The following is a 26,678-nucleotide window of genomic DNA, read 5'->3' as shown; positions in this document are numbered from 1 at the left end:
TTTTTTTTGCTCCATGGTGCCTTTTTTCAGACCTGGGCTGAGGGACAGTCACTGAAGGTACTCATCACCCACCCACAAGCGCTCAGCGTCCCCTTGGCTCGAAGCTGGCACACCAGCCGCAGGTGAAGGGGGAACCCCCGCGCTGAACGAAACCTCAGCAAATAAAGCTCCACAGCTATAAGTATTTTGCAAACTACAGAGAGAAGGGACATATTAAAAAGCACATCGAAATGCACATTTCTTAAAAATGCTAAATAGCAGTGATTTTTTTTTTTTCCTCGACGGCACACATTATTTTGTATTCTGTGTTGCACACGATGAGGCAAGTTCACACAAGGAGAACGCGGTTTGGAGGTATAAACAGGACAGACAAGGCTGGGTGGGGTAAAGCCAAATTTAGTTAAATGCACTGGTCATCCTGTTTTGTTCATGCGACATGCCTGCCATAGACAGTTCTCACCAAGCCGATGAGAAAGGTGCCTCCGTCTCCCTGTTCATTTTAATCTATATAAATACTAGGTTTTGTCAGGCTAAAGAATCCACTGCAGACTCAAGCCTTTTCCTTAATTATTGGTATTCACTGAAAGAAAGGGTAAGTTTAAAGGGGGAGGAAAGAGATTGCCACCCTTTCAGTGCTGCTGTGAAGGGAGCTGTGCTTATCACAACAGGTGCAAAGGCCACTCACAAAAACAGAAGCAGTTCAACACTGAAAGGCTAAGAAATTACTTATTCTCTTTGTCAGCTGCTCACACAAGCAGGGTAAAGGCTACTTGGAAGGAATGAGAGAGGGTAAAAAGAAGGGTTAAAGTTTGTCACAGAAAAAAGAAAGAAAGAAAAAGAAAGAAAGAAAAAAAGACGAAGCGCACATAAACCTGCAGGTTCACTGGAGACTCTAGGAGATATATTGGTCTTAAAAAAATTTAAAAATAAAAAGAAAAAAAAAGAAAGCAGAAACAAAACCACATCCCCACATAGAGCAGGAATGAGCAGCACCAGCAGGCTGGGGACTGGGGGAAATTTTAACAGTCTACCACTCCAGTTGAATGGGGAGGGGAACAATGCCAGCTGAAAGCGCAGCATTCCTGCCCCTGCGCCCCCCGAAAGGGGCTGTGCAGGTCTTTCTGATGGTTCCCTTTAATTACGCTTTCTTGTGTATGGCAATTCACAGCCAGCTCAGAGAACGTACTCATTCCCTGTCGGATGGGTGATTTGTACACCACACCTATGGAGTCAACGTATTGGAGGAGGGGGAAAGCTACTCTGATGAGAGGCCCACAATTTTCAGGGTTCTATTTTCCCTTGGGTTCTTAGCTGGGTTTTTTTCCTCCACCCTTCTCCTTTTCAAGATAAGGTGTCAAAAGTAACTGAAACTAGAATTTCATTTTATAACACCCCTCCGTTAATCCCTAGATCTCTCTCAAGTGCTGCATAAATTTCACCCTCTCTTCACAGAGCTCGAGGTTGTTTTACATCTGGTGCATCTTATTTTCTAAGGACGATGGTTCTGTTTATTTTAAGCAGGCCTGGAATGATGTGCAAACCAACCATGCCTCTTAGATGCTGATTGTTCCCAGAACCAGATGGTCAAACCTTCCTCTTTTAAGACAGCTGACTCAAAGCCATAAAAGAAAACACCAAAAATGAAAACAATCATCAACAACAACATCAAAAACACCCTGTGGTGGGAAAAAAAATATTTCAATGTTGGCACTGTGAGAGAGAAAAAAATTTGGAGAAAAGAGTGTTTGGTTTCCAGACCCTGGAGGTCCAGCGTGCAAAGGGGGAATTCGCTCATCGGGAAGTTTCCACCAGTGACAAGCTAACTGGAGAAATTCCTTAGCTTAAATATGACAGATGTTCATACCTCTGCTGCCCAGAAGCAGTAAAAACCACCTGTGGTTATTCTGACTGCCCTGCCAAATGAGCGGCGAGTTAGAGTACTCACTAAAACACAGCCACGCGAGTCGCCGCTGCCCGCACCTGCGGGTTCTCTGATACCCACTACTGCCCTCACAATTCACAGCCAAACTCAAAGGGCTTCAACTTCATTTTTGTGCTATCAATAGCCTGTTCTGGTCCTTCCCAGGCCTTTTCTATTCACAACAGGTCCTAGTTTAATTGGGCCGCTTTGCTGCAAGTCGGTGAAAGCCGCAGAGGGAGCACTGTTTGGCACGGTCTAAGGAGAATCACCGCACCTTTTACGAGACCAGACGAACTTGCCTATGGCAGGTGTCACAGGGTCTCTGCTGGTAAAGCTACTCCAGCCTAACTAAGCCTGAGAAATCCTACAGTGAAGGTTTAATCGGGACGACACTAGATTGCAAGTGACCCTGTGTGTGTACAGCCAACTGGTTGGTTCTGGTTTAGCAGAAACAATTCCTCCCCACCTTGACCAAAATCAACATACATTTTCACACCGTTGTAACTAAAATGATAGATAAATAAATAAAGCACGATCAGGTTATGGACAGAAACAAACAAGATACCACAAAGCAGCTTGTGAATTTTCCACACAAAGGTGTGAACTTAGAGCACATCGGCTGCTCTGCAGTGGTGGCTGGCGTGCAGGCTCTCACCCAGGTAGACATAAGGTAGTTTTTCCTTTCACCATCTTTCACCTCTCTGGGGGAAAACAGACACACAAGCTGCCTAAGGACTCTAAAAAAGCCGATAACTTTCTCTTTAACCATTGTAAGAAATAGAGAGCCATGCAAAAATAAGAGAAGCATAGGGTGCCTTTCATCATCCCTTAACATTTCATAATATTCTGTAAGAAGTATGTGATCCCAGCATGAAAAGACTTTGTGAACGTTACAGGAAAGACAGAAAGCCAATTTCAAATGCTACAAGGGGAGGAAGGGCTTCAGACACTTTCAGAGTTTCTAATTCAATTTTCTATGGCTGTTAAAAATGGCAAAGTCCCTCTTAAAGGATACGTGCTTGGTGTCTGGACCACTGCAAACTTAAGCTTAACATAAGGCTAAATTTAACACAAAAGGTCACTTATAAGGCTGTTTACACTTGTTCAGCTAAAATCAGATTTTGAACTAAGTTAAACTGCAAAAATTTGATACACAGTCAAGGCTTCAGTACAAGTATTTCATGAGAACCCTATGGTACAAGATTGTAGGAGTCTTTCTATTTAGATTAAAGAGTTTTGAGTAAGGCTGTTAGGACATACTTTTGCTCACAATTAGGGCAGAACAGGTAGAAAACCTGAGCTGAGCACCTCCTTCTGCACATAAGCATTCACAGAAGGTAATAGCGGAAATAATTGTGTACCCTTATGAAGTATCTCAAAGCGTATGGTCATCTAAAAACAACTCCCTTAATACATGTCAAGTAAATAACACCACCACAAAAAGTTAAGTAGATAACGCTGTTAAAGATATTGGTGTTGTACAAACAACTGAAGATACTGCGTAATGCCTGCTCTGGTCTGGGGACGTTCTCTGTGTTTGCAAAGTCCCCTGGACAACAGGACTTGAAGCTTCTTACCACCTCTAGACACAACATAGATGTTCAATAACAAGGACCACACGCCCAGTGCACACAGCACTCACTTGTTAATGTCCCAGTATGCTAAAAATATTTTCCATGCTAATTGGCAAGGACAGATATTATTCCACCATAGCATAGCTCCCGTATAAATCTCGGCAAAATCCACTTAGCTTTGAGTCAGGTGTACTTCAGAAAGCATTTGTCCTCTTTGCATTGGCATTGAGAGAGACAGGGTGAGACAGAAATACTGGAAGTGTAGTAGGGCTGTAGTAAAACTTCAGCAATCCCGTAAGAACGGTTAAGAAACCACAGGCTCTGCGCTAAGGAGAGCAACTGGTAATTAAAACCTTGATACAGCAACTCATTTGAGTTTATTTAAACACATACTTAAAGATAAACGCAAAGCGTTTTGCTCAAACATTTTGAGGAATATGATCCTTAAGCAAGATTAACAAGTCTTTAATAACACTTGTGTTATGAAATGTCATTATAATCAAGCAGTAAATCAATAGTACAGTAGCACATGCAGCAGATTGCTCAGGCAGTATTTTGAGGAACAAAAGAAAGGCTAACATCCTCATCTTTTGTGACAGCATGTTATATATGCCTACACCTTTCACACAATGACATTTTTGGTACCTCTAGTCACCCCTGAGGCCATATGTCTACATGGTAAGGTGAACATGGAAATGGATAGTAATTTTTTTTCCTTTTGATCTTCACGACCTTCAAAGCAGGTTAAAGGCAAGACCCATTGCTGCCGACTGGCTGCCCACCCCAGTGCGCTGTCTTCTTTCGTTTTGCAGCTCCCCTGACCTTCTCCCCTTGCAGTAGCAGCGGTCAGACCTGGCACGAGGCTACTCAGAGCAGTCGGGAGGCGGATGAGCCATTGCAAAAACCACTGATGCTCACCCAGTTTAGAGCCAGGAGGGGCTGGCTGTGCCTGTGCCGCAGCACCGGGGGGGGGGGGGGGCCAGACACGGCACGGATGGACACACACACACGGATACCCAGCGGATGGGTATGAGGGCCAAAATACAGCAACAGAGATTTAGCCTAAACTGAAGCTGTCAGAGCTGTGAGATAATGCATACATTCCCCTGCCCGGCCCAGGCTGAATTAGCACATCTGGGGCCCACATTTACCACCGCTTTGGAGCACTTTTGCCATTAACACTAAAAACATATCCTGGAGGAAACTGGGACTTGAGATGAAGGAGGTGAGAGGGGAAATAAGACACCTTGCCTCCCCTCTCACCTTGTTCCTCCCTCCTCCCATACAGCTCCGAAACACTTTGCGACTTGAATGCTGTCAATGTCCTTATGGGAGAAATATATTTATAGAAACCTCATCTCTGTGGCTGAACGCTTTATGACACCAGATGTTGGAGGACATGAAGTTGATAAAATAAAGCATAGTCCAGGAAAGAGGGTCAAAATTGTCTGCTGCCAGCAGTGAAAATTACAGCTTCACTGACTTCCATGGAGCAGTGCCAGTTTACCCCAGTGAGAACTGGGGCCAGCAAGGAGGTACAGATGTAAATAATTAGGCTGAGTGCGCTGTTCAGACAAGAAGACATTTGCCCTTCACAGGGGAGATTTTGCTAGAAAGGGTTAATGCCTTCTCCTTTGAAAAGCGGCACGACAGCTGCAGATGACATCAGATTTTCTGCCATACTGTTTTATATCAATGCACACGAAGCATCCAGGGAAGACCAAGCACTGCTTGAGACTGTAATGAGAGTGATGGTCAGAGGTATCACAAGAGATGATATCATTTAGAGATTTCTCGATCATATGGTTGTGTGCAAAACCAGGAACATCTTCAAAATACCGGGGTACATGCAGGTGGAGCAAAAGTACCAAGGGTTCAGGCACCTTTCTGGTAATCAACCCACAAGAAACACGTGGATCTCAGATACACACGTGGAACTCGCTTGCTTTCAACTAAAGCCAGCAGCCCAGGAAGATGCCAGGCACATAACTGAAGGATCCATATTGCTATATTTTGGCACTGCATAGCAGAGCCAAGGAGAAGTAGGTTAATTAAAACTCATATGTCATTTCCATTTCCTCTGCATGTCTACAAGACTGTTGATTCTCACCATCTGAAAGAGATTCTCACCATCTGAAAGAGATATTAATTGCTGCTCTTGGTTGGTGAGAATAAACACTACAAGAGATCAAGTTCGCTAGTGAAGCCTTCTCAGTTTTGCTTTTAAAACCCAATGGAACAGCTTGAAAGGGCTGCTTTCATCTGCACAGCAATTGGCTTAAGATGCAAGCCTAGGGTGAAGTCCATTACCACTTGTCCACCCAAATTTTGCTGATGAATGCTAGGTCAGTGTTTGTTGCCCGTTGCCATCAGCCACAGCTCAACGCAGTAAGAAGATTTCAGCCATAGATTAGGTTTAGGTGATTTGCTTCAAATAATCCCCTTTCTTCATCGCTTGTGCCAGCACTGGGGCTGCTGAAGTGATCCTGAAACAGGACCTGGAGATACACAGTATGGAAATAATGCATATGTTTGCTCATCTGTATTTCAACATTGATGACGTATCAATGCTGAGACAAGGTCTAACAAAGGCTGTGCTGCTGCACTGCTCATGGGGCATCTTGGAGATTGCCACCAAACTATGCATTTTGTATTACTACAAGGTGGAGATAAGCAATTTCTTTCCCCGTACCAGGGATTGCAGTGATGTGTGTGGATAGCACAGTTGGCATCAGCCCAGCACTGCACGGTACCCATGACTGGTTTGACTTCAGCATCATTTCCATTGTGGTTATAGGTGTGTATTTAATTCCTAGGGGCTTAGACTTATAGAGTCTGACAGGGACTGTGATGTGAACACTTCTTTGCCAACATCGCTGCTTTCCAGGCCTTCAGAGCAACGACAGCTAAAAACCAGTAACACACATTTCAGCTGCATCGACAACAGAGGCTCCTTCACCTCGAGAAGCATGAAGCCAACAAAACTGGACAGAACCCAAGATGAGGTGCAATCTGTCTACGGTCAGACCCCAGCCCACTTTACAGTGATGCTGCTCCACATGCCGTTTGTTCATCAAGGCCCGGGTGGAAACGGTACAGTTGGGATGTGGATAACACACCCGCAGATTTCACCAATTCCTGGCAGAGCACGGGTCCACAGCCCTGTGACCCACTCCAGAAAAAAAAAAATATGATAGGAAAAATTAATGTCCATGCCAAAATGAGACACTGTAGAGTGAAATACACTTCTGGGAGGCTTTGACCAACCCAGAGAAGTGATACGTGTGCGCTACTGAACTATCCAGCAGACAACAGGAGAGAGAGGCTACATACAACAGGCCAAAAAAGTTAGGCATCCACCACATAGACTGCGGCCATTTCACAGCTGAAAACAGCTCATAAGAACTTTTTAGGAAGATACAGTATTTACTGTATGAAAAACAATTGTATTTCACAGAGATTTGAAAATGAACACCCCCTATTACTAAACGCCTACCAGGAGGTGATGAAAGAGATTGGCCAGCCCTTCAGCAACAGAAGAAAGGTTAGCAAGACAAAAGAAAAGGGGCTATGCTACCCATGCGGTAGGGTAAGGAAGCTCCAGCCAACGTGCATCTTCGGCACGTCTTTCAGCTCCTGGAAGAGCCACATAATACAAAGGGTTTTGCCAGGGCTGCAGATCAGGCTCATAGTATTTTCAAAAATTAAACATAGAATACAGAAATGTTGGAAGAAGTGCATTAAATATCAAACAAAATCTATTTTGAATATTTGGCTGACACTTGACTATGAATGTAAAAATTCGAAAGTTGGTTGTGCAGTATTTGTTAGCCACTTGAGTTACACATGGTGTAGATGAAATGGATTTCAACTAAGCATAAAGAAAAGGAATTACTGTGGTGTACCTTCAGCCAAAAAAAAAAAATCTAGAAAATGGACACAGATTATAAGAAATGAATTTCTAAAAAGAGACAGTCTGAGAATACTTCTCAGTTAACAGTATTTCTTTTGTCCCTCAACCAGCTGTTTACCTGAACACTTTAGTTCTCAAGAGATCTGGAGTGATGCAAAAAACCTACCTCTCTTGCAGCATCTGTTTACAAAAGCTGTACCTGCTGCAGAGCCATCACAACAAAACAAATTTGGCTTCAGTGCTAATGTGCTCATCATGTCACTTGAGGCAAAAGGTAGACCTGGAGTAATAGATAGCAATCTCCATAAGCACATCCAAACTAAATACTTCAGTAACATGAAGGCTGTGAAAACTAATGAGAAAACATGCAGAAGTTAAGGTGGTATCATCTTTGGGGCATTTCTGGGCAAGTCAAGGTATATGCAGGACCTTCCCTCTTACCATTCTTTGGGGTACCTACATTACATTCATTTTGTGTACTGCCCAAATGCTATACTGGTGCATTACAACTCACCCCTATCTTCTGGCATATACTACCTCTCTACTACTGCAAAAATATTAGGCTGACTTGACGGGGTAGGGAAATAGTATTTTGTATCCACTTCTGACCCACAAGAAGTCAACAGGATTTTTTGCCACTGACTTAAAGGCAGCAGGAACACACTCTTACTGAGAAATAAAGAGAGGCTGTTTGTTATATTTGAATGCATGTGCTTCTGTTACACTGCCATCATAATTTGCTGCAATTCTCTTGGGTCTATTTCTAATACAAACACATAAGCCAGCCCTGTCAAATGCAAATAATGACAATTTTTTAAAAAAATTAATACATCCTTAGGCTTCTGAGTAAAGGAGAGCACATCAGTGACTTGTTAATCAATGCACAGAGCATGGACCCCTTTGTGAAGTGCTAGGGTCTCTGTGGAAACCACATCATGTATATTTGAATTTTCCCCAGAAAGTTTTGGCTCCAAAATGATGCACTGAGAATATATAATATACTTATCCCTACATGTTCACAACAGTGCAACTGCCATTAATGGCAGTGCAGGAATCAGATCCTAAATCCTATCCATCACTTTGAAAATGTCACTCTTTAATACAAGCCTGACAGCTCCGACACACAGCCTCCCTAGAGATACTCTAGCCCTTGTACAAACAGATACGTCAAACATCCACTTCTGAAACTTTCTCTGTACCTCAAGGGCAAACTTGTACTCATTTATTATCTATAGAACATTACAGCTATTCATGGTTTGGGTTTTTTTTTAAGCATAATGCCTTTGTCCTCCAGAAACAATCACACTCAGAGCTATCCCAGTCCACAGAGAAGGTGGTGGTCACCTGGAGGCCAAAAAAGAAGTTGCATTTCCAGAGTCCCTTCCCATAAAGTTCCCAATTGATGAGCACAGATACTTACATGACTTGCAAGGCACACTGCAGCAAAACATATTCTCCCCCTTGACCAGTGAAACATCTGGGGTTGCTCCCAGGTGTCTATAGACAGCAGTCCTACACCTATCAGAGCAACACTACGTGCATGGCAAAACTCCAACAAAGAGCACCAGGAGCAAGGTTAAATATCAGTCAGGGAGGTGCAACACCAAATAAAAGGTGAGATCCAGGGGGAGGAGAAAGATTACAGCAGTGCAGGATCCTGGGGTGCTCCTGCCTCACACACATCCTGAGAGCTCCTCTGTGCTTTTGGTTTTAATTAGCATTTGTTAACATATGGAGATATTTACCCATGAGGAAGGTTGGTAGAGAGGTTACCAGAAACAGCCTCTCTCCCTTTCCCCTGTCCCCTTCCCAGTGGGTCACAGGGGCCAGCTCTGCAGCTGGTATAAATCTGTAGTGCTCTATTGATTTACACCAGCTGAGCATCTGGCTTCAAGACATTTCCGATCATATATAAAAAGAACAGCAACGTGGTGTACTACTTACAAATCTCTCTGCCAGGCCAAGACTGTGGTCTTCACCTGTGCCCTGCTTGGTGGTGTTGCTCCATGCCATGCCATAGCATCTCCCATGGCATCAGATGGACACTGCCAGGCTCGCTCCTGGCTGCTCTCACCTGGATAAAATAGGTGCAGGACCCCACCTCCCATCTCCTCTTACAAAATGGAGGTGGGAGAGAGGAGGGGAAATCCCTGCCTACTCCTTCCCCCACCTGTGTGGTGAGGATTAGTTAGCCAGTGTTTATAAATCGCTCTGAAGGGGTCAAGTGTGGGAGTGATTGGTGTCAACTCCCAGCATCACAGTTAACAGCTGACTGAAGGTTGCTTTTAATTTCTCTTAATAACAGAGCAAGTGGCACTCACTGCCCAGTCTTTGGCTCACAAGGACAAAGCTTGGCCCCACACTGCTGTCCCCTGTGGTGCAGGAGGTGTTGCCTGGTCCTTGCTCAGGTCCTGGGAAGAGTCAGCGCAGCCTTGGCCACCCTCCTGGCAGCGAGCGCCCGCTTCCAGCCCATCCCCGCTACCCCCCCTGCCCAGGCACCCTGCTCGCTTGGCTTTCCAGCTGCTTATTTTAATGCAGGGGGGGACCTCTTTCCCCTTGAGCCTGGTGGGGTTGGTGCGTGCAGGGGAAGGAGCAGTCGGGCTTGCTCTCTCAGGTCCTTGCCACCTCCCACGGCTCAAATCACGTACCCGCCACAGCCCTTTTGGTTCAACTTCTGCCCGCAGTTCATGCCAGCATTTCCTCGTGGGCAAGCGGCAGGAAGGTGGCTTGTCCCCTTTGCTTTCCTGCAGGCCACATTTGTGCCTTTGCACCAACATTTTTCCCAAACTTTCCCTCATTTTTTCTGAAGAAAAAGTGATTCCCTTTATAGCAGTAAAGAAACTTTCTTCAAAATTGTCTGGCACTTGAGTCTTCAGACTAATCAGGCTTTTAAACTGACTTGAATTCCATTTCCTGCCTGTCTTTTATAAGGAAAATCTGAAAACTATATATACGTATTTCATTTATATTTAAAGCTGCGTTATTTTCAAAGATAGTTTCAGTGAGAATGAAATTAAAATAAAATTTGATATCATAGAAATCTTTTTCATTGTGGACATCATGTTTTGCTGATCCGTCTGCACTCCTGTGACAAAGGTGACTAAGCCATGATAACATAAGACCACCCATATGGCAGCACCCACCGCCTCTGGAGGGAGGCACAGAAGAAGAATCGTCTCAGGTGAGAGCAGCAGCAGAACAATTTGCTTGGCCGTGGTGGAAACGGTCAGTCTGGCTGGTGCCACAGCCAGCCGTGGGGCCAGATGTCCCCTGTTGTGGTGAGTGGCAGATCTTGCCATGGGTAAAGGTGGGAAAGGTTGAGAACCTGAACCAGCAGCCACCTCATCTTCTCCAAGGCCACCAGAGCAACTCTGTGCAGATCTCCTGTAGCCAGAAAGCCAAGGTATCGCCTTCCCTCCGGATCCCGCAACACAGGGGCAGCTACGTTCTGCCGAAGGTGGGATCACAGTGCTTACCACACTGCTGTATCCGTCCTGTTTCCTCAGAGAGGTAACAGGATATTTGGTTTTAAAGCAGGCAAGGGTGCAGCCTCAGCCCTGTGCCTCCTGAGGTCCCTGGGAGTTTTACCATTGGCTTTACCAGCTGGGCAGTCGGGGTCACTGTGTGGTGCTTTAGCAGCCCCTCTGGAATCACAGCCCTAGACTGCAATTAGTGCTGATTTATTCTGGGTGACTACAGTTCAACACAGACCAGTACTGGTCTGGCTGCCACAATTCATCCTTGAGATTTGCCAGTAAAGGCAGTAATTCTTTTGATCTTCCTAATAGAGAAAATTGGAGAGCATACAATTAGCCTTTTTTTTTCCCCACTGCCATTTGGATATGACTGCAAATAGTCTGAGAGGGAGATCTGCTTGGAGCAGACTGCTCCCTCAGTCCTGCTGGCCACAGAACATCGAAGGATTTAAACACTCCCGACTCCACTCCCAAACATGCCAAACCCATGCTGGGGAAAAGAGCTCGAAATAAGAGTGAGGGCATTGCCTGGGGCAGAAAGGATGGAGTGACAGAGGAATTCGCAGTATCATTTGACTGTAAAGCAGCTTGCTTTACATAGCTCACGCAGCTTGGTCTAGCAGGGACCAAGGTGTACCCCAAATCACAGCAGGGTGAGAAAAGAGCCCGAATCTGTCCTTCCAGCTCCTTTGACCAGGAGCTGCTTGTTCACTGCTCCTCCAGTGCAGCTCAGAGGAGGGCAATGGCTGAGCTGTACTATACCAGCTCGGGACAAATAGAGCAGCAAGCAGTCAGCAGGATATAAAGTGAAAAAGAACATTTCTTTGGCTACGGGAAATGAGAGATATCCAGGACACGTATCCTCCTGTACAAAGGATCTGCCGAGACAGTGGTCATTTGTTCACGCTCTCCGCATCGCCCTTGTCCTTGGAGGTGTTTTCCGTGTGCCGTTCAGCATTTGCTCAATCTGCAGACAAGATGTGTTTACATGCACTAGTTGCTCTAATGACAGTTCTCCTGGGCTGAAAGGAGTGAATGATCACAAGCCCTTTCTGAAGGGGGACAGATGGAAACAGAAGTCACCAGCCCAAGCAGTGGGTTAGGCAGCGAGGCTTGAACAGAAGCTGAGCCACAGGAGCGGGGTGGGGGCTCCTCCAGTGAACTCCCAGCAAATTAGTCCCATCCTCCCGCCCCCCAATATGGTCGTGATTATTTAAAAGCAGGGGAATACCAACCATTACATCTGTACAAACACGCCACAGGAAACCAAATTGTAAAGACATCAGCAATCAAGACCAGACTCTTGGTTTGTTTGTTCAGATATCAACATCCACTAAAGACAGACCCGATCACGGCTGTAATTGGCACGGCAGTCAAAGTTCCTGGGGCGATGTGGAAGGTGAATAGGGCAAGGTGGGCAGAGAGCAAAGCTTGCGTCTCTGGGATCCCTTACTGTTTCACGAACAACTTGTGAACTGTTGTGGAGCAGGGCATAACTAAATTAGTCTGGGGAAGAGAAGGGTGACACAAACGTGTCCCGGTCAGTGTCGTTCACTCTGGCATTTCACTTGACATTCATCCTGAAGTTCAAGCCAAGAAGCTGCCAGAGAAACCATTCAGCTACAAGCTCTCCTCTCTCCTCCTGAAAACATCAAATAACCATTATAATATTACTCACAGCCAGAAGCGTGTCTGCTGTTCCTCGTGAATCTTGCAAAGTGTAAGGCATGCTTTTCCCACCAACAATGACAAAAGGTTGCTTTGTTTGTTTGTCTGTTTGCTTTAATGATTAAACATTTATCCTATAGGGGATTTCTTCTTTGGAGGTTAAAATAATGAGATCAACCAAAATTTTTTTAACAATTCACCTAATTTGGACAAATGTTCATGTATCATCTCTGTTCTTGAATCTTGGGCGCCAGTTAAACATCATACCTACTATAAGACACCCAGTTATAATGTAAGCATTAACATTTAGCACACATTTACTCAGAAGAAACAAGCCCATGCAAACTATGAATATCTCAACTTCAAAAAAAATCCAGGAGACTCTCTTTCAAAAACCTCTGGGAGGAGACTTCCTTTAATGCTCTGAGTGCCTTCAAGTCATTCACAAATTAACAAGTACAGAGTATTAATAAACTGAGTAGCTTAAGATGTGCCTGTGGTCTTACTCTCATGGGGACAGGGGAGGCAGAACCATGCCTTTCTGCATTAGAAGACCATATCAAAAAAAATCCTAAAACCTATAAGGCTGCAGGGAATTCAGCAGCACGCTTTCCTCCAGTGGTCTTCCACTGTCGCAGACACCCTAAAAACAAGGGGGAAATTCTTTTTTGTCTTTTGTTATCCATAGAGAAGGAGGAAATCCATCTCTTCTGCATGCTGTATGTCTCTGTAGTGCATCAAGCATTAGCATGCACAGGCATGAAATTCAGTGATAGGATTAATAATAACAATATGTATTTGTTGCTACAAATGCATTCTTTTGCGTCAAGACCTCAAGTAAGTTAATCACTTCAGTAAATATTTAAGAACATGCTGAAGCCAATGGCACTTAGGTGCTTTCCGTCACTGAGCCCTCCACACGTAAATATGAACATCTATTTGACCAGCTCCCAAAATCAAGAAAATAGTGAATGCAGAACTCACCAGATTTTGCCAGATCCTGCAACACTGGAAACAGGGACAATCCTTGAAACTAGTAACAGTTTAAAACACAAAAGAAAAATTACCTTTTTTCACACAGGAGGTAATGAATCTGGAATCTGTCCCTGCCTTGTCGTCTTTCCTGCCCCCTGTGGGATGGAAGCAATGCTGCTTGCCCTTGATCTTTCCCAAACCTCAGCTATCATCATTCCCCAAACTAGGGAAACTCACACAGCAGAGGGGAAATCTACGTTACTAGAGAGAAATGTGAAAAGTTGAGTCACTTTAAGAACTAGAAAAGATACCAAAAAATAGATATAATAATATTTCTCTCCTGCTTGGGGAGAACCTAAAAATAACAACAACAACAAACCCTAAAACCAGTTTGCTCTAGTTATGATAATCCAGGCATAACATTTATATGAGAACATAAAATACAGCACACAGCTGTAAGTAAAACAATATGTGTGTTCCTGAATAATGGGAAAATAGCTTGCCAATAAGGATATATTTTGAGCAAATGAAAGATGACCTGGAATTGACTCGGGAGTAACAACTTGATTACTTATAAAAATAGGAGGTAGGGGAAAAGAAAAAGGGAGAGGAAGCCGTGGTTGGGAAGAGCTTATGTTATGTGGTATTTGATGTATTTACTTTGAAAAGTTTCCTTTTGATGAATAATAAAAACAATGCCATAACAGCCACCTTCAAGCCAAAAAATAAGATTGGCTAGGGATTTTACAAATAATGTGGCTCTACTCACCCAGATTCTCCATGTCAGAAGGCCACGTTTAAGCTCAGATGGTGAAACTGGAGCAAAAGAGGTTGAATAAAGAATGACTCTGAAGGCGAAGGGAGGGACGAGCATGTGGCACAGCTCCTTGAGAGAGTTCTTACCAGCTCTCCTGCCTGCAAATTGTTTCCATGCTGGTGTGCAGAGCAACACGCTAGCGTGCCTTGGAAGAGACCCAACACGCTTACCAGCTAATGCATTTCTTTCTTTTAATATCCAAGGTGAGCTCAGTGTTCATAAAAGTACAAGATTGCCGGGCTTGTTGGCTGAAGCAATCCACCGCCACGGGTGAGACATTTCCCCCCTGGGCTCTAGGTCCTCCACGGATAAGGCAGAGCCACCAGGTCTGTGGCAGGGGGAAGAGGGGGAACAACGCATCCCCACGACAGGTTATGGCTGGGAAAGCTTGTTCTGCACACTTGCACAGTACTTGGGAGGACCATCACGATGCAGGGCCCTGGAAAAAGCCATGGGTGAATGCTAGGACATCCCTCTGTATCTACCCAAGTGATTAATGCCCAAAGTACACCTACCCTCCTATAGCCCCCTAGCCCTCATCCCTCAGACACATCAACACTAAGGATGTCTCTGCAACTCCCTGGATTCTCCTCTTTCTGTTGATGCCGCATGCAATGGTATTTTCTGGACCAGCACTGGTATAAAGCAAGAAAAAGAGGGAGAAACAACTCATTTTACACCCATTTCAAACTTCTCTACAATTAAAAAACTTTTAGTGGCTTTCTTTTAACCTGGCTCTGATTTCACCCCTTTGAAGTAAACACCACTTTCATCCTTGTCCCTCTTCTCTTTTCCCATAAGTGTAATGGACCTTTTCCCTTTGCTGGTTCTTTCCGCTTTGGGATTTTTGCCCATCTCTTTCCTTCTGAGCCATTTCCTTATTTTTAAATATCAGCCTAAAAGTCTTTCTGTCTAATGTCTGTAGAACACAGGATCATGATCAACTGTGATGCATTTCTGCCTAGCTCCAAAGCTGAGGGGCTTCCTTGAAAATACCCCAGACAATTTGTTTTTATAGCAATGAGGGAACAAAGTTCAGGCCTTGTCCTGATCTCCAGCTAATCTGAGCTTACATGAAAGCTCCCCATGATACACAAAGAAATATTTACTATATGAATTTAAGCAACGTTTCCTGCTTTGCAAAAACAAAGTTAGTGTTTGAGCTAGGTTTTCTGTCCAGTGGGCTTCTGATATACAGTGCTTGTCATGGCATCCTGACAGGTTTCTTCTTCACTTTCTCAGCTGGACCTGTTTACAGGAAATAGGAGGACCAAGATTTATGAACTTAAATCAGTATTTTCTTGCTTTACATGACTAACTCAACAAAGGTCAAGCAGCGAGAAGCAAGGAATGGAGGAGCAAGTACAGAGGCAACACCGAGAAGTGAATCCAATTAATTTTTCCCTTGGAAATACTAGAGAGAGGTTTGCTTTCCTTGGAGAACTGAGTTTGTAATGGAGATGTTGCCATCATTACTAGGATGACTAAAATGTGGAGCGCAACTACTTCATCTTTTATACAGCTTTGTGTCCACGGAGGGTAAAGTCTTTAGAAAGCAATAAGCCAGCAGAACGTCACAGTTATTAGAGTGGAGTATTTTATCTCTTTTCTCTGGATACATCTACTAGCTGTGCACGTGACTCTTTAAACAAAACCCTTTCCTATGTCCTCTTCTTACGTCCCCCTCCTTTGTTCTTTTATTGGTTTAAGCTGTAACTTACCGGGTCAAGAAAATAATTCCCATTTTTATTACAAGTCCCTATAAATAATAAGTCATACATATGTTAGGAGTAAGAACTAGAAGTTATTATTTGCCAAAGTCTGTCTTTCCTAGGAAAAAAAAAAGCAGCCATCATTTCTGTAGGTGTTTTTAATAAACTGGGTATCGTCACGTGCACTGAGCAGAGAAGGGCCTCATCAGAAAGAAAAGAAATGGGAAGGAACCTTTTGGCACCTTGGTTTCAGTGAAGCCATATATCAGAGGGCTTTTCACCACTCATTACTGGGGCGGGGGTAGAGGGGCTCCAAGTCACACTCATTCTCAAATCACCGATAATCCCTTATCACTCACCTTGACGTTAGGCTTTTTTAATTCTGTTTTACAGGAGGATATGGGATTTCTTTATAATTAATTCCAGAAGTCTACCTGCACTCCCCTTGTAAGGGGGTAGTTGATGAGGAAAATACATCTTCACTCAGCTACACCGAAACTGCAGTATCTGCAGCCCTAAATGAGCAATCCAACTCAGATTAAAACCTGGATTTTCTTTCCTTGTCCCCGTGTACACCAGTACCTCGCATGGGGGAGATCTGGGTACCAACAGGTATTCAGATGAATTCCCAGGGGAAGCGTGCATCCCCCAGTGCAGGCTCTCCCCAGTGCAGCCCGCTCTCTTCTGTAACATCCCCTTTGCTCTTTTCCCAACAGCACTGAAAAGGAACCACCCGGTTGTATGCACTACTTCAATCTTCACCATCCCCACCAGCACTCTCCCTTTCCTGAGTCAGCACCTATTTAAACCAGATACTTCAGTGAGGTTTGCCATTTAGGCTGTGAGCCTTTCTCTTTATTCCACCCATCAGCCACCTTGGGGGAGATGAAGACCAATGGTAACTGCAGAGTTATATCAAAGTAGGTATTTTTCTTTCCGAGAATAGGTTTCTTTGCTCTCCAATCTGCTGCTATGAATCACATTTCCTATGCTTCCAAGGGCTGCGCAGGTGAGTTTCTGTACAGAAACACCCAGCACGTTGCTTCAGCATTGCTCCATTGCCTTTTTATTTTTGATTTTTTTGTTAAATACACCATTTTACGACACATGCATTGTTGCTACATTGTGACAAGCTTTTAACTAGTAAGGAAGAAGCTTTCACAATTGTGTTTTTGAAAAGGCTCCAATTTATTTCTCATAAAGATCTTTGGGATAAAAAGCAGATTAACGTTCAGAAGAAAGTTAAATGAAAAATCGAGGCTGCTCAGAGGGAGATGTTAAAGGCTGACTAGCACAAAAGGGTACTTTCTGGCAAATTTCTCGAAGCACTAAAAGAAAAGGGTCAAGAGTCATCTGCTTAAGTAATGATCTCCAAAGCAAAAATATTGGCTGGCCAATCCCATAACTACAATGGACTATTATATGTATGTTCTATAGGCTGAATGCATCAATTATACTCATCATGTAGCTTCTTGAACATGCTTAACTTGCTATTTCCTTTTATTCGATGTGATGGCACGTAAATTAATGCAAAGGCATACATGATAGTATTTTATACCTTCTCTCCTCTGTTTTAAATTTTGAGGATCAGTGGTTTCACTATGAATAATTTAGAGGGAAAAACTTTCAGGACTGAGGGGGGTGGTAGGGCACGTCTGTGTCTGCAAGAGAAGTTCTGTCCACTAACCGCACTTATGTGGGATGGGAAACAGCTTTGCCAATCAATAGAGCATCATAATTCCTCTCCTAACAGGAAATGAGGACTTGGTGCAATACTGCAGTTTTAATTTTAATGCAATTTAAAAGAAAAAAAACACCCAACACCAGATGCTCATCAGAAGACCATTAAATGTTATTACTATATGCTATTTCCCTTAGGAACTCTCATGGTTAAAAATCAACAATAAGAAGCAGCCTATACCCTTTTAAAGTGAATCTCTTCAGCTGCAGTTCAGTTGAGGTCTGACAGGTCACAAGACTCATCACAGGTTTGATTATTTCTCAATAGGCAAGCTGAGATGAGGATAATTGCTATGTCTTCACACACCTCCTCGCCACAGAGCCCCTTATGCTGTCCTTCCTTCAGCTTGATGAAATGTGGCTCAAACACAGCTCCACGTCCTTTCCATTTTTCAATGATCCTTTCCTAGATGCATGTGCTGTTTCATTTCTCATGAAGGACTGAGCACTGGCCTGTTTATGTGCCCGTGAACACATGCACCCACAGCCCGTGGCTGCATGGACAAATGGACCTCTGAGCAGGGCTCCTGCACCAGCAGCCCTGCTTGATTGCCACCGCTCTCTTCCTTCCCCATTTGACCACAGCAGAAGGAGCCCTCCCTTCCAGCACACGCCACTCGGCTCACCTGGCATGGAGTCAGTGCTGGAAAACAGGCTGTGGCAATGCTCCAAGATTTAATACAGCAATATCCTCCGAGAGTTTTATGCACTGGTAGTTGGATATCTTTCTGGGAGAAGGAACCAAAGAGATCATTTAGGCCGCAAAGCTGCTGCAAACCGAAATCAAGGGAAAACTCATTGCTGGTTTCTTGGAGGGTTAAGTCAACGCTTTCCCAAAAGTGAGGAACTCCAGAAGCGAGGAAGGGTGGTGAGGACACACAGTGGTCAGAGCCTCTGAAGGCTCAGATGACTTTTCCTGCTCTGCTGCAGCCTCTTAGGACCCATCACTCAACAGCAGCAGTTTTAGTGACTAACAATGTTATATGAAATAGGGACATGGGTACCTCTCCATGTCACAGGGACATGAAGATGGATACACTAAAGATCATGTGGCATTCAAAACATAATGATCCCAGAAAAGCCTTATATTGACATTAAAATTATTAGGGGGGTTTGCTCCATATACTCCTAAAAGGGCAACTCTGAATTTGAAGAGACCCTTAATTCACAAGTACAGATCTGCTCAGGCCTCTATAAGGTTTGAGGGACTTAAGCAGCAATCATGCTTCACCTGTTCACATTTCTTTTCCTCAGCCATCAAATAAACATGAAATGTACTAACCCAAGAGTCAGTGGTACCTTTCCTCCCAGAATCCCTGGGAAACGGAAAGGTAGCATACTGTGGGAAAAAGAAACGCTGAAACCTCTCCAGACTCAACAAAGAAGAGGCTGGGACTCTTAAGCCATCCCTCCTAAGCATAAAAGCACAGACAGATGGACAAAGACTCCCTTCTTAGGAACTGGCAACAACATGGTACATCCAACTCACAACTTAGAAGTGGCTTGTGGTGTTGAAGAAGCATCCGACACTGCTTTCTGTGAGGAGGCTGGTGTTCAGATAGTACCAGCTTCATTTTCATAGCAGACATCTTTAAGCAGTCAGGTAAGTAACCCCAATGCTGCAGTGAGACTGCTGAGAGTCTGCTAGGAAATTAAGCTAAACAGCTACAGCACCTCATCACTAAGGAATAATTGAACACTTTGATAGGATAATTGATTATCGTGCATTGATTAAAGCTAGCAAGAGAGTATACACTCTCCAGATGACTTTCAGATAACAAAGCCACAAACTTCAAAGCTTATTTGGGCTCACACAACAAAATACATTTTGTTATTTACAATGTAAAAAGCAATATCCTCATAAATGAGGCAAGAATTTTAAAACAGTGAATGGTGAAATGGCACAACTTGAAATAAGGAACTAATCAATGCTATCAAAATGGCTTCAATCTGTCCTGAGGACTCTAATCATTTCCAGATGATAACATGGGACTGATTGGATGTCTCTGGCAGCAATTCTTATCAAGGCCTGATTATAACAACTACAATAGGAAGAAGAAAAATTGGTTGGTAGAGGGTGGTTAAGGCGGCCTGAAGAAATGTGCAAACAGTTGCTCAGTTCAGTGTAAATCTACCTGATCTGGTGGTTGCAAGTAAAGGTAGCAACTGCTGTTGGTCATTTCCAGCCATGCTGAGATCCTTTTCATAAATTCAGCCAAACACGCACTAGAGAATAGTTTTACTTCATGGTAAAAGCAAGCCAATTTGCAACCATTTGCAATTTCTACAAACTAGCAAATCATCAGCAATGCATCTTGACTTGCTTCCTGGTTTTAAAAGCCTTTTCAAGCTCTCCTTAATTGGACATTATTTTAATTGCCATGATTCTACCTCTAGAGCTGTAAGGGAACCATGCAGTTGTTACTATTTATTTATATTATAACTACAGAATGGAATCAAGACCATGTTTTTCTTGCCATCATGAGAAACTTTACAAAGATACAACCCTGGTCAAAGAGCTTTATCTAAATCTGCACAATCAGAGGCAACAGGTGGGCTACAAGAGAGCAACGGCAGCAGAAAAAAATTTACAGAGCTCAAAGGAAAGCAGTGGGCTCAGTACAAAGTTAGGTCTTCCGTCCTGTCACTGCTGCAGCACTACATTTCTGGGCTGAAACATGATACTGGACCATGCAGCTCACATCATTCAAAATTTGGAGATTACCCAGCTTTTCTGAAGTTTCTTTAAGGTTAACTAAATTTCCTTAGGCAGGCCCTGCGTTGCTCAGTTGTTTCACATTGTGTCAGAAGAAGCATTCCCTGCAATAGGGCTTCAATGCAACCAGGTGAAATCAGGTGTCTAGAGTGAGGCCAGGATTCATTTATATTGGAAAATCAAAACAAAGCTCAAGATACACAAAGTCATTCAAAGCAAGTACAACTGAGAACTTGGAGTTATGCCAGTGCCAAAATTGCACTTTTAATTTTTAATGAAAACGTACTTTCAGAATGAGCACAGACAAGACCAGTCACAAACCACGTAACACTTGCTGCTTAGCAAAGGTGCAAAATAACCACCTAAGAAGTGCTGCGGGCACAGGCGACCGGATCCGACTCACCAAGCCTTCCTATGGGAATGCAAGCAAGCAAGGGAGAAAGTACGGATATTTTGCAATATGTTTACGCCAGCTGTATGAGCTTCACTTTCTTCACCACACAGTATGCTGCTTCTAAGCTAGGGGATAGGTTAAAAGTTTGTTTTGGGACAAGAGGTGAGACAAGAAGAAAGTATTTCAGAAAGGGAAGGAACATCCCACTCAACCCACTGATAACAAACATTATCTTGTCTTAATAGGAGCTTACTACTGCTGGTCTATCATGTCCTCAGCTGGTTACGTCTTTGTTGCAGAGGTTTGGTCCACAGGGTGCTGCTCCTCAGACAAGGACACGGTGACCTTCACAATGTCCAATGAGCCAGAGAAGTTTGGCTGTGAGAGGAAACTTATTCAAGATTAAAGAGAAGGCTGAAGCTCCTAACACAGAAGACAATAAAATTTATAAATGCTTCCTACTTTTGCAATCTGAAGTTCAGCTCACATGCGAGAGAAAAACACACCAGAACTTTATTTAAATTCACATTTCTGGCTTGATGGCTACATTCACTGGAACTTTTATAAAATTACCTTCTGCAGATGTCATTGCAGAGAAAGACAATGGGGTCAGTGTCACCACTCTATCAGTATGGGGCAGTCCTGGTAGCTGAAATAGCATGACATGAATCAGCCATGGGATAACAGAAGCTAACCACATCAGGTGGTATTCTCCACCAGGACACAGTTACCCGCTGGTGTGTGGTAATATCAGGGTGAATCCATGCTGTAACAACTCGCCCTTTTCAACCACAGAACGAACACTGCTTGTGATGAGAACCTACTTTTAATTAATCCTTTCTGCCTTCATTCTTGTTTCAATCATACCTTGTGCAACTCAGATTGAAATATTAAGTCAGCAAAAATCAGCACATCAACAAAAGACCTGTGAGGCAGTCAGTCCGTTCATCAGTCACCACCATTCCCCAGTCTCAGGGAAAGCATCGGTTCCTTCTCTGATACGAGCACAAGGATTTACTTTTTTACAGTTATTGGCAGATTTCGAATCAAAAGCTTCAGGCTTATTGCAGCAATTAAATGCATGAGTCATGTACTCACTCATTTGGAAAGGTTCCTACTTTGTCTTATTGCTCACCAAGACCGTAAAAGACGCATTGCAAGGAGGAAATCTGTCCCAGGCACCATGGGACAGATTTGTAACCCAGGCTGGTTACAAATACACCTGAGTTTCTTCTGTGGCATCACCCAGGCTCATACCCCTCTCCTCCTCCTCCTCCTCGTCTAAAGCAACTCCCAGATCCCCACCAGAGACGCTGCTGCTGTGCATCTTCCTCCCCGGGAGTCCTAGCAGGACTGCGAAGGAGGCTGCTTGCCTCTCCCACCTTTGGTTTTACAACCCCATCCTGCTGTGGGAGGACCTATGGAGCAATAAATGCACGGCGTGCCCAGCCCCAGGGCCTGGAGAGCTGGTTGCGTGGTTGAGAGGAGAGGCAGAACTGCCTCTCTCCTGTCCTGTGCCTCCCTGTGCTGAAAACCCATTATGGTTATGAGGTTGTAAGTGTGTGCTGCTATGCAGGCTGAAGAGGAATTAATGCAGCTGGATTTGGAAGGACAAAGAAGACTGGTGTTCTACTATGATCGATGGTCATTGATCTGACGCTAATTAGTAAAAAAAAAAATCTTTTAAAATACTGGAATTACATATAATCAATTGATTATTCATTCTAGCTTAGTACTTGTTCCTTAATGCATTTGACTCCAACTTCTACCAAATACTTCTTATTAAACAATACTAAGTATATTTATAACACAATGAAAGGTAAGCAACTGAACAAAATTGCCACCTCCTTCTCTTTGTTCAGCTTAGCATTGCACTTTGCATGAGGAGATGCTTTGCATGAGAAGCTTTGCATGAGCTTTGGGATTTGGATCCCTAATGTCATCTCATCTAATGTAAACATCTAAAAACCTCTAATCTTTTCTTTAATAAAGCTTCTTACAGACCTCTCAGAGCTGATTGTGTCTTGTGAAAGTGAGTCAGCTTCCTGTGTGAAACAAAATTTTCTTTAACAGATCACAGTGCCCTGTTTTCTATTCTCTGAAAGTTTCTGATGATGTTTTCTGCATGAGTCCTTAGAATGACTCCTTAGAATGACTCCTTAGAGTGCCTCCTTAACCTGTGGCCTATGGTGTCCTTTCATATGCCTCCGTTGCCTCTTTCCTACCCATTTCCTTTGTAACCCCAACCTTTACAATTCTTCACTGAAATGGACAGTGCATGGAAATGACACACCTCAGGGCAGTGTGCAGAGTGGTAGTCACAACCCTCTCATGAGGAGGCCAATGATTATAGCTGCATGCAGTGGCTGTCTCAGACAAGTATCTGGACCTCAATGATGATGGTTTTCCTATTGTCATCACAAAAACATCTTTCTTCCCCGTCTCTCTTAGCCCCACCCCAAAACCCTCTGAATTTCAAAATGCAAGAACAGGATAGGGAAAGGGGTAAAACCAGCAACAAGGAAGACCCAATAACCGGACCTGCAGCCGTTTTCCACACCCAACTCAGCTAAAAGGGGCTCTGCAAGCTCTGCACTGTGGGTCTGCTCTAGCTAACAAGGGCCTGTGGAAGGTGTTGAGACTCTGCAGAAGAGAACTTGTACAATGGGCATGAACTGATAAGATAGAGAGGTGGCAACGGTCAAAGCACCATAGCTGTAAGAACCAGCTGAAGCAGACAAGGAGAGTAGTGAAAATGAAATCCTTGAAAGTGGTATGTTTTAAATAGACTAAATTTCTCATGGGGCATAGAGTGGCATATGGTTGGAAAGGGCAGTTCTGCAAAGTTGTAAATTCCAGAAATAAGTGAAAGACAAAAAACAAAACCCCAAAAAAACCCTTTCCTTCGAGCCGGAATTGAACCAGCGACCTAAGGATTACTTTCTACAGAAAGCCTACAGTCCTCCGCTCTACCAGCTGAGCTATCGAAGGAAGATGAAGAAGGGGTGCCAAGAATGAGTCAAGACCATATCAACAATAGCCTTAGGCTCTAATGGGTCTCCATATGCATTGCTTTTCACAACAGCAAAACAGTATCCAAAAAAAAAGGCACAAAGCTAACTTCCCTGCAAAATTGGATTTTGGTTACAAAACTGCCAGTTTTCTGCCAAATAGTTCACAGCTCTTGTAAGACTGTTGGTGGTGGTAGCGTTAAGGTTGGAGTTCCTGTCATGACCCATATGAAATCTGTCTACAGCTTGACAAAGAAATTTGCCCACTCTTTGGTGACCTTGCCACATTTCCTAAGCTGAGCTAGGAGAAGAGGGAGAACTCCCCTCCGCATGATTCCTCACAGTTCTCCAGCCAAATCCAGTAACAAAATAGCAAACAAATCAGTTAACACGCTCCCCGACAGCTTCCATAGCAAATGCAGAGGAACAGATGAGAAGAACGTAAAGGAACAACCATTGAGGTTTTAATTCGAATCCCATCAACTCCCATGGTGCATATAAGACCCCTCATACACAGATGAGGTTGCAATGTCTGGCATTGCAACGGGTGGCCTCCCCAACCCCTGGGCCTGGGAGACTGAGCCCTTTGTGAATCATCTGTGCAAGTGCCGCAGCTCACAGCTGTGGCAATTGAAAGCGAACTATGCTCTTTTTGAATTACAGTGATTCACGAGAATCTCGGCTGTCTGAACAGCAGGGTGGGGCGAAAAACTGTGAGCAGACACCCTGTTTGCCGAAACCATGCCATCCTACTTGCGACGGGGGGGTGTGTAGCAGTGTTACCTCAGTGCCCTACAGCACACCCATCCTTAACCCATGCTTACCTCCACCTCCTCCTTGTGACTCAACCCCAGTCACTGGGCTGTTTCAGCAAGCGTGTAGCCAGCAGGTTGAATGAAGTGATTATTCCTCCATATTCAGCACTTACAAGCTTGCATTAGGAATGCCGTGTCCTACCTGGGCTACCTGGTACAAGACAGACGAGGACATACCGGAGCGAGTCCAGTGGAGAGCCACCAAGATGGCCATGGGGCTGGAGCACACGATGTAGGAGGGGAGGCAGAGAGCTGGGCTTCTTCAGCCTTAAGAAGAAATGGATAAAGGGGGATCGTACAGCAGTCTGCAACTACCAAATGGGGGAGTATGGGGAAGACAGGGTGTGTTGGGTTTGCGTGGCAAGGTTTTTGTAGCGGGGGGGCTACAGGGGGGGCTTCTGTGAGAAGCTGCTAGAAGCTTCCCCTGTGTCTGATAGAGCCAATGCCAGCCGGCTCTAAGACGGACCCGCCGCTGGCCAAGGCCAAGCCAATCAGCGCCTCTGTGATAACATATTTAAGAAAGAGAAAAACAGCTAGAGAGGGCTTTTGCAGCCAGAGAGAGGAGTGAGATGTAAGAAACTCTGCAGACACCAAGGTCAGTGAAGAAGGAGGGGGAGGAGGTGCTCCAGGCACCAGAGCAGAGATCCCCCTGCAGCCCGTGGTGAAGACCATGGTGAAGCAGGCTGTCCCCCTGCAGCCCATGGAGGAAGGATGAGGGGGTGTAGCGATTCCACCTGCAGCCCGTGGAGGACCCCACGCTGGAGCAGGTGGAGGCACCTGAATGAGGCTGTGGCCCCGTGGGAAGCCCGCGCTGGAGCAAGCTCCTGGCAGGACCTGTGGACCCGTGGAAAGAGGAGCCCACGCCAGAGCAGGTTTGCTGGCAGGACTTGTGACCCCATGGGGGACCCACGCTGGAGCAGTTTGCTCCTGAAGGTCTGCACCCCATGGAGGAGACTCACGTTGGAGAAGGCCATGAAGGGTTGTCTCCCGTGAGAGGAACCCCACGCTGGAGCAGGGGAACAATGAGAGGAGTCCTCCCCCTGAGGATGAAGAAGCAGCAGAAAAAATGTGTGATGAACTGACCATAACCCCCACTCCCCGTCCCCCTGTGCCACTGAGGGGGGCGGAGGTTGAAGCCGGGAGTGAAGTTGAGCCCGGGAAGATGGGAGGGGTGGGGGGAGGTGTTTTAAGATTCAATTTTATTTCTCATTCCTCTACTCTGTTTTGCTTAGTAATAAATTAGATGAATTCCCTCTCTAAGTTCGGTCTGTTTTGCTTGTGACGATAATTAGTGAGTGATCTCTCCCTGTCCTTATCTCAACCCACAAGGTTTTTGTTATACTTTTTCTCCCCTGTCTAATGAAGGAGGGGAGTGATAGAGCGGCTCTGGTGGGCACCTGGCCCCCAGCCAGGGTCAACCCACCACACAGGGCCAGGTTCTGCTTGGAGGTGCACAGTGAGAGGATGGGAGGCAACAGGCACAAGCTGCCACCAGTGAAATTTTGATTAATATAAGGGGGAAAAAGTACCATGAGAGTAAAAATTTTCACCACTGCAAAGGTTGCCCGGGGGGTGGAATTTCCACCCGTGGAGATACTCAAAGCTTGACTGGTGTCCTGGTTTTGGCTAGGATAGCCAGCCCTGAGCAACCTGACCTAACTTTAAAGTCTACCCTGTCTGGAGTAAGAGGTTGGACCACATGATCTCCAGCAGTCTTTACCAAACATACACAAAAATGACCCCATGTCAGGAAGGTAACTTCGCAGAGCAGATGAACTCACAGCAAAACTATCACCATGTACTTCTCTATCTGGAAAATACAGCTCTTCATCTCACAGTCAAACTCACACACACACACATTTTATTTATTTGCATACTAGCAAACATCTTAAGCCTCCTCTACTGCTAAAAGCAGCACAGATCGTGATAGAAACTCAATAGGATGT

General features: G+C 44.6%; 1 protein-coding gene and 1 non-coding gene across 2 annotated transcripts in view; both read right to left on the bottom strand.

The window, feature by feature from the left end:
* Window positions 1-25,273, bottom strand: part of RNF182 (ring finger protein 182) — a 405,114-nt gene extending 379,841 nt beyond the window's left edge. Inside the window, exon 1 of the mRNA XM_075745127.1 lies at window positions 25,264-25,273. The gene's annotated coding sequence lies outside the window, so the exon portion shown is untranslated. The remainder of the gene's footprint in view (window positions 1-25,263) is intronic.
* TRNAY-GUA (transfer RNA tyrosine (anticodon GUA)) lies at window positions 23,808-23,897 on the bottom strand. Its single transcript is given in 2 exon segments — window positions 23,808-23,843; window positions 23,861-23,897. It is a non-coding gene; the product is annotated as a tRNA-Tyr (tRNA).
* Window positions 25,274-26,678: the final 1,405 nt, after the last annotated feature.

Source organism: Balearica regulorum, chromosome 2 (genome assembly GCF_011004875.1).
Source record: "Balearica regulorum gibbericeps isolate bBalReg1 chromosome 2, bBalReg1.pri, whole genome shotgun sequence".
In the NCBI taxonomy this organism is placed as follows: Eukaryota; Metazoa; Chordata; class Aves; order Gruiformes; family Gruidae; genus Balearica; species Balearica regulorum.
This window is presented reverse-complemented; position numbering and strand designations above follow the sequence as displayed.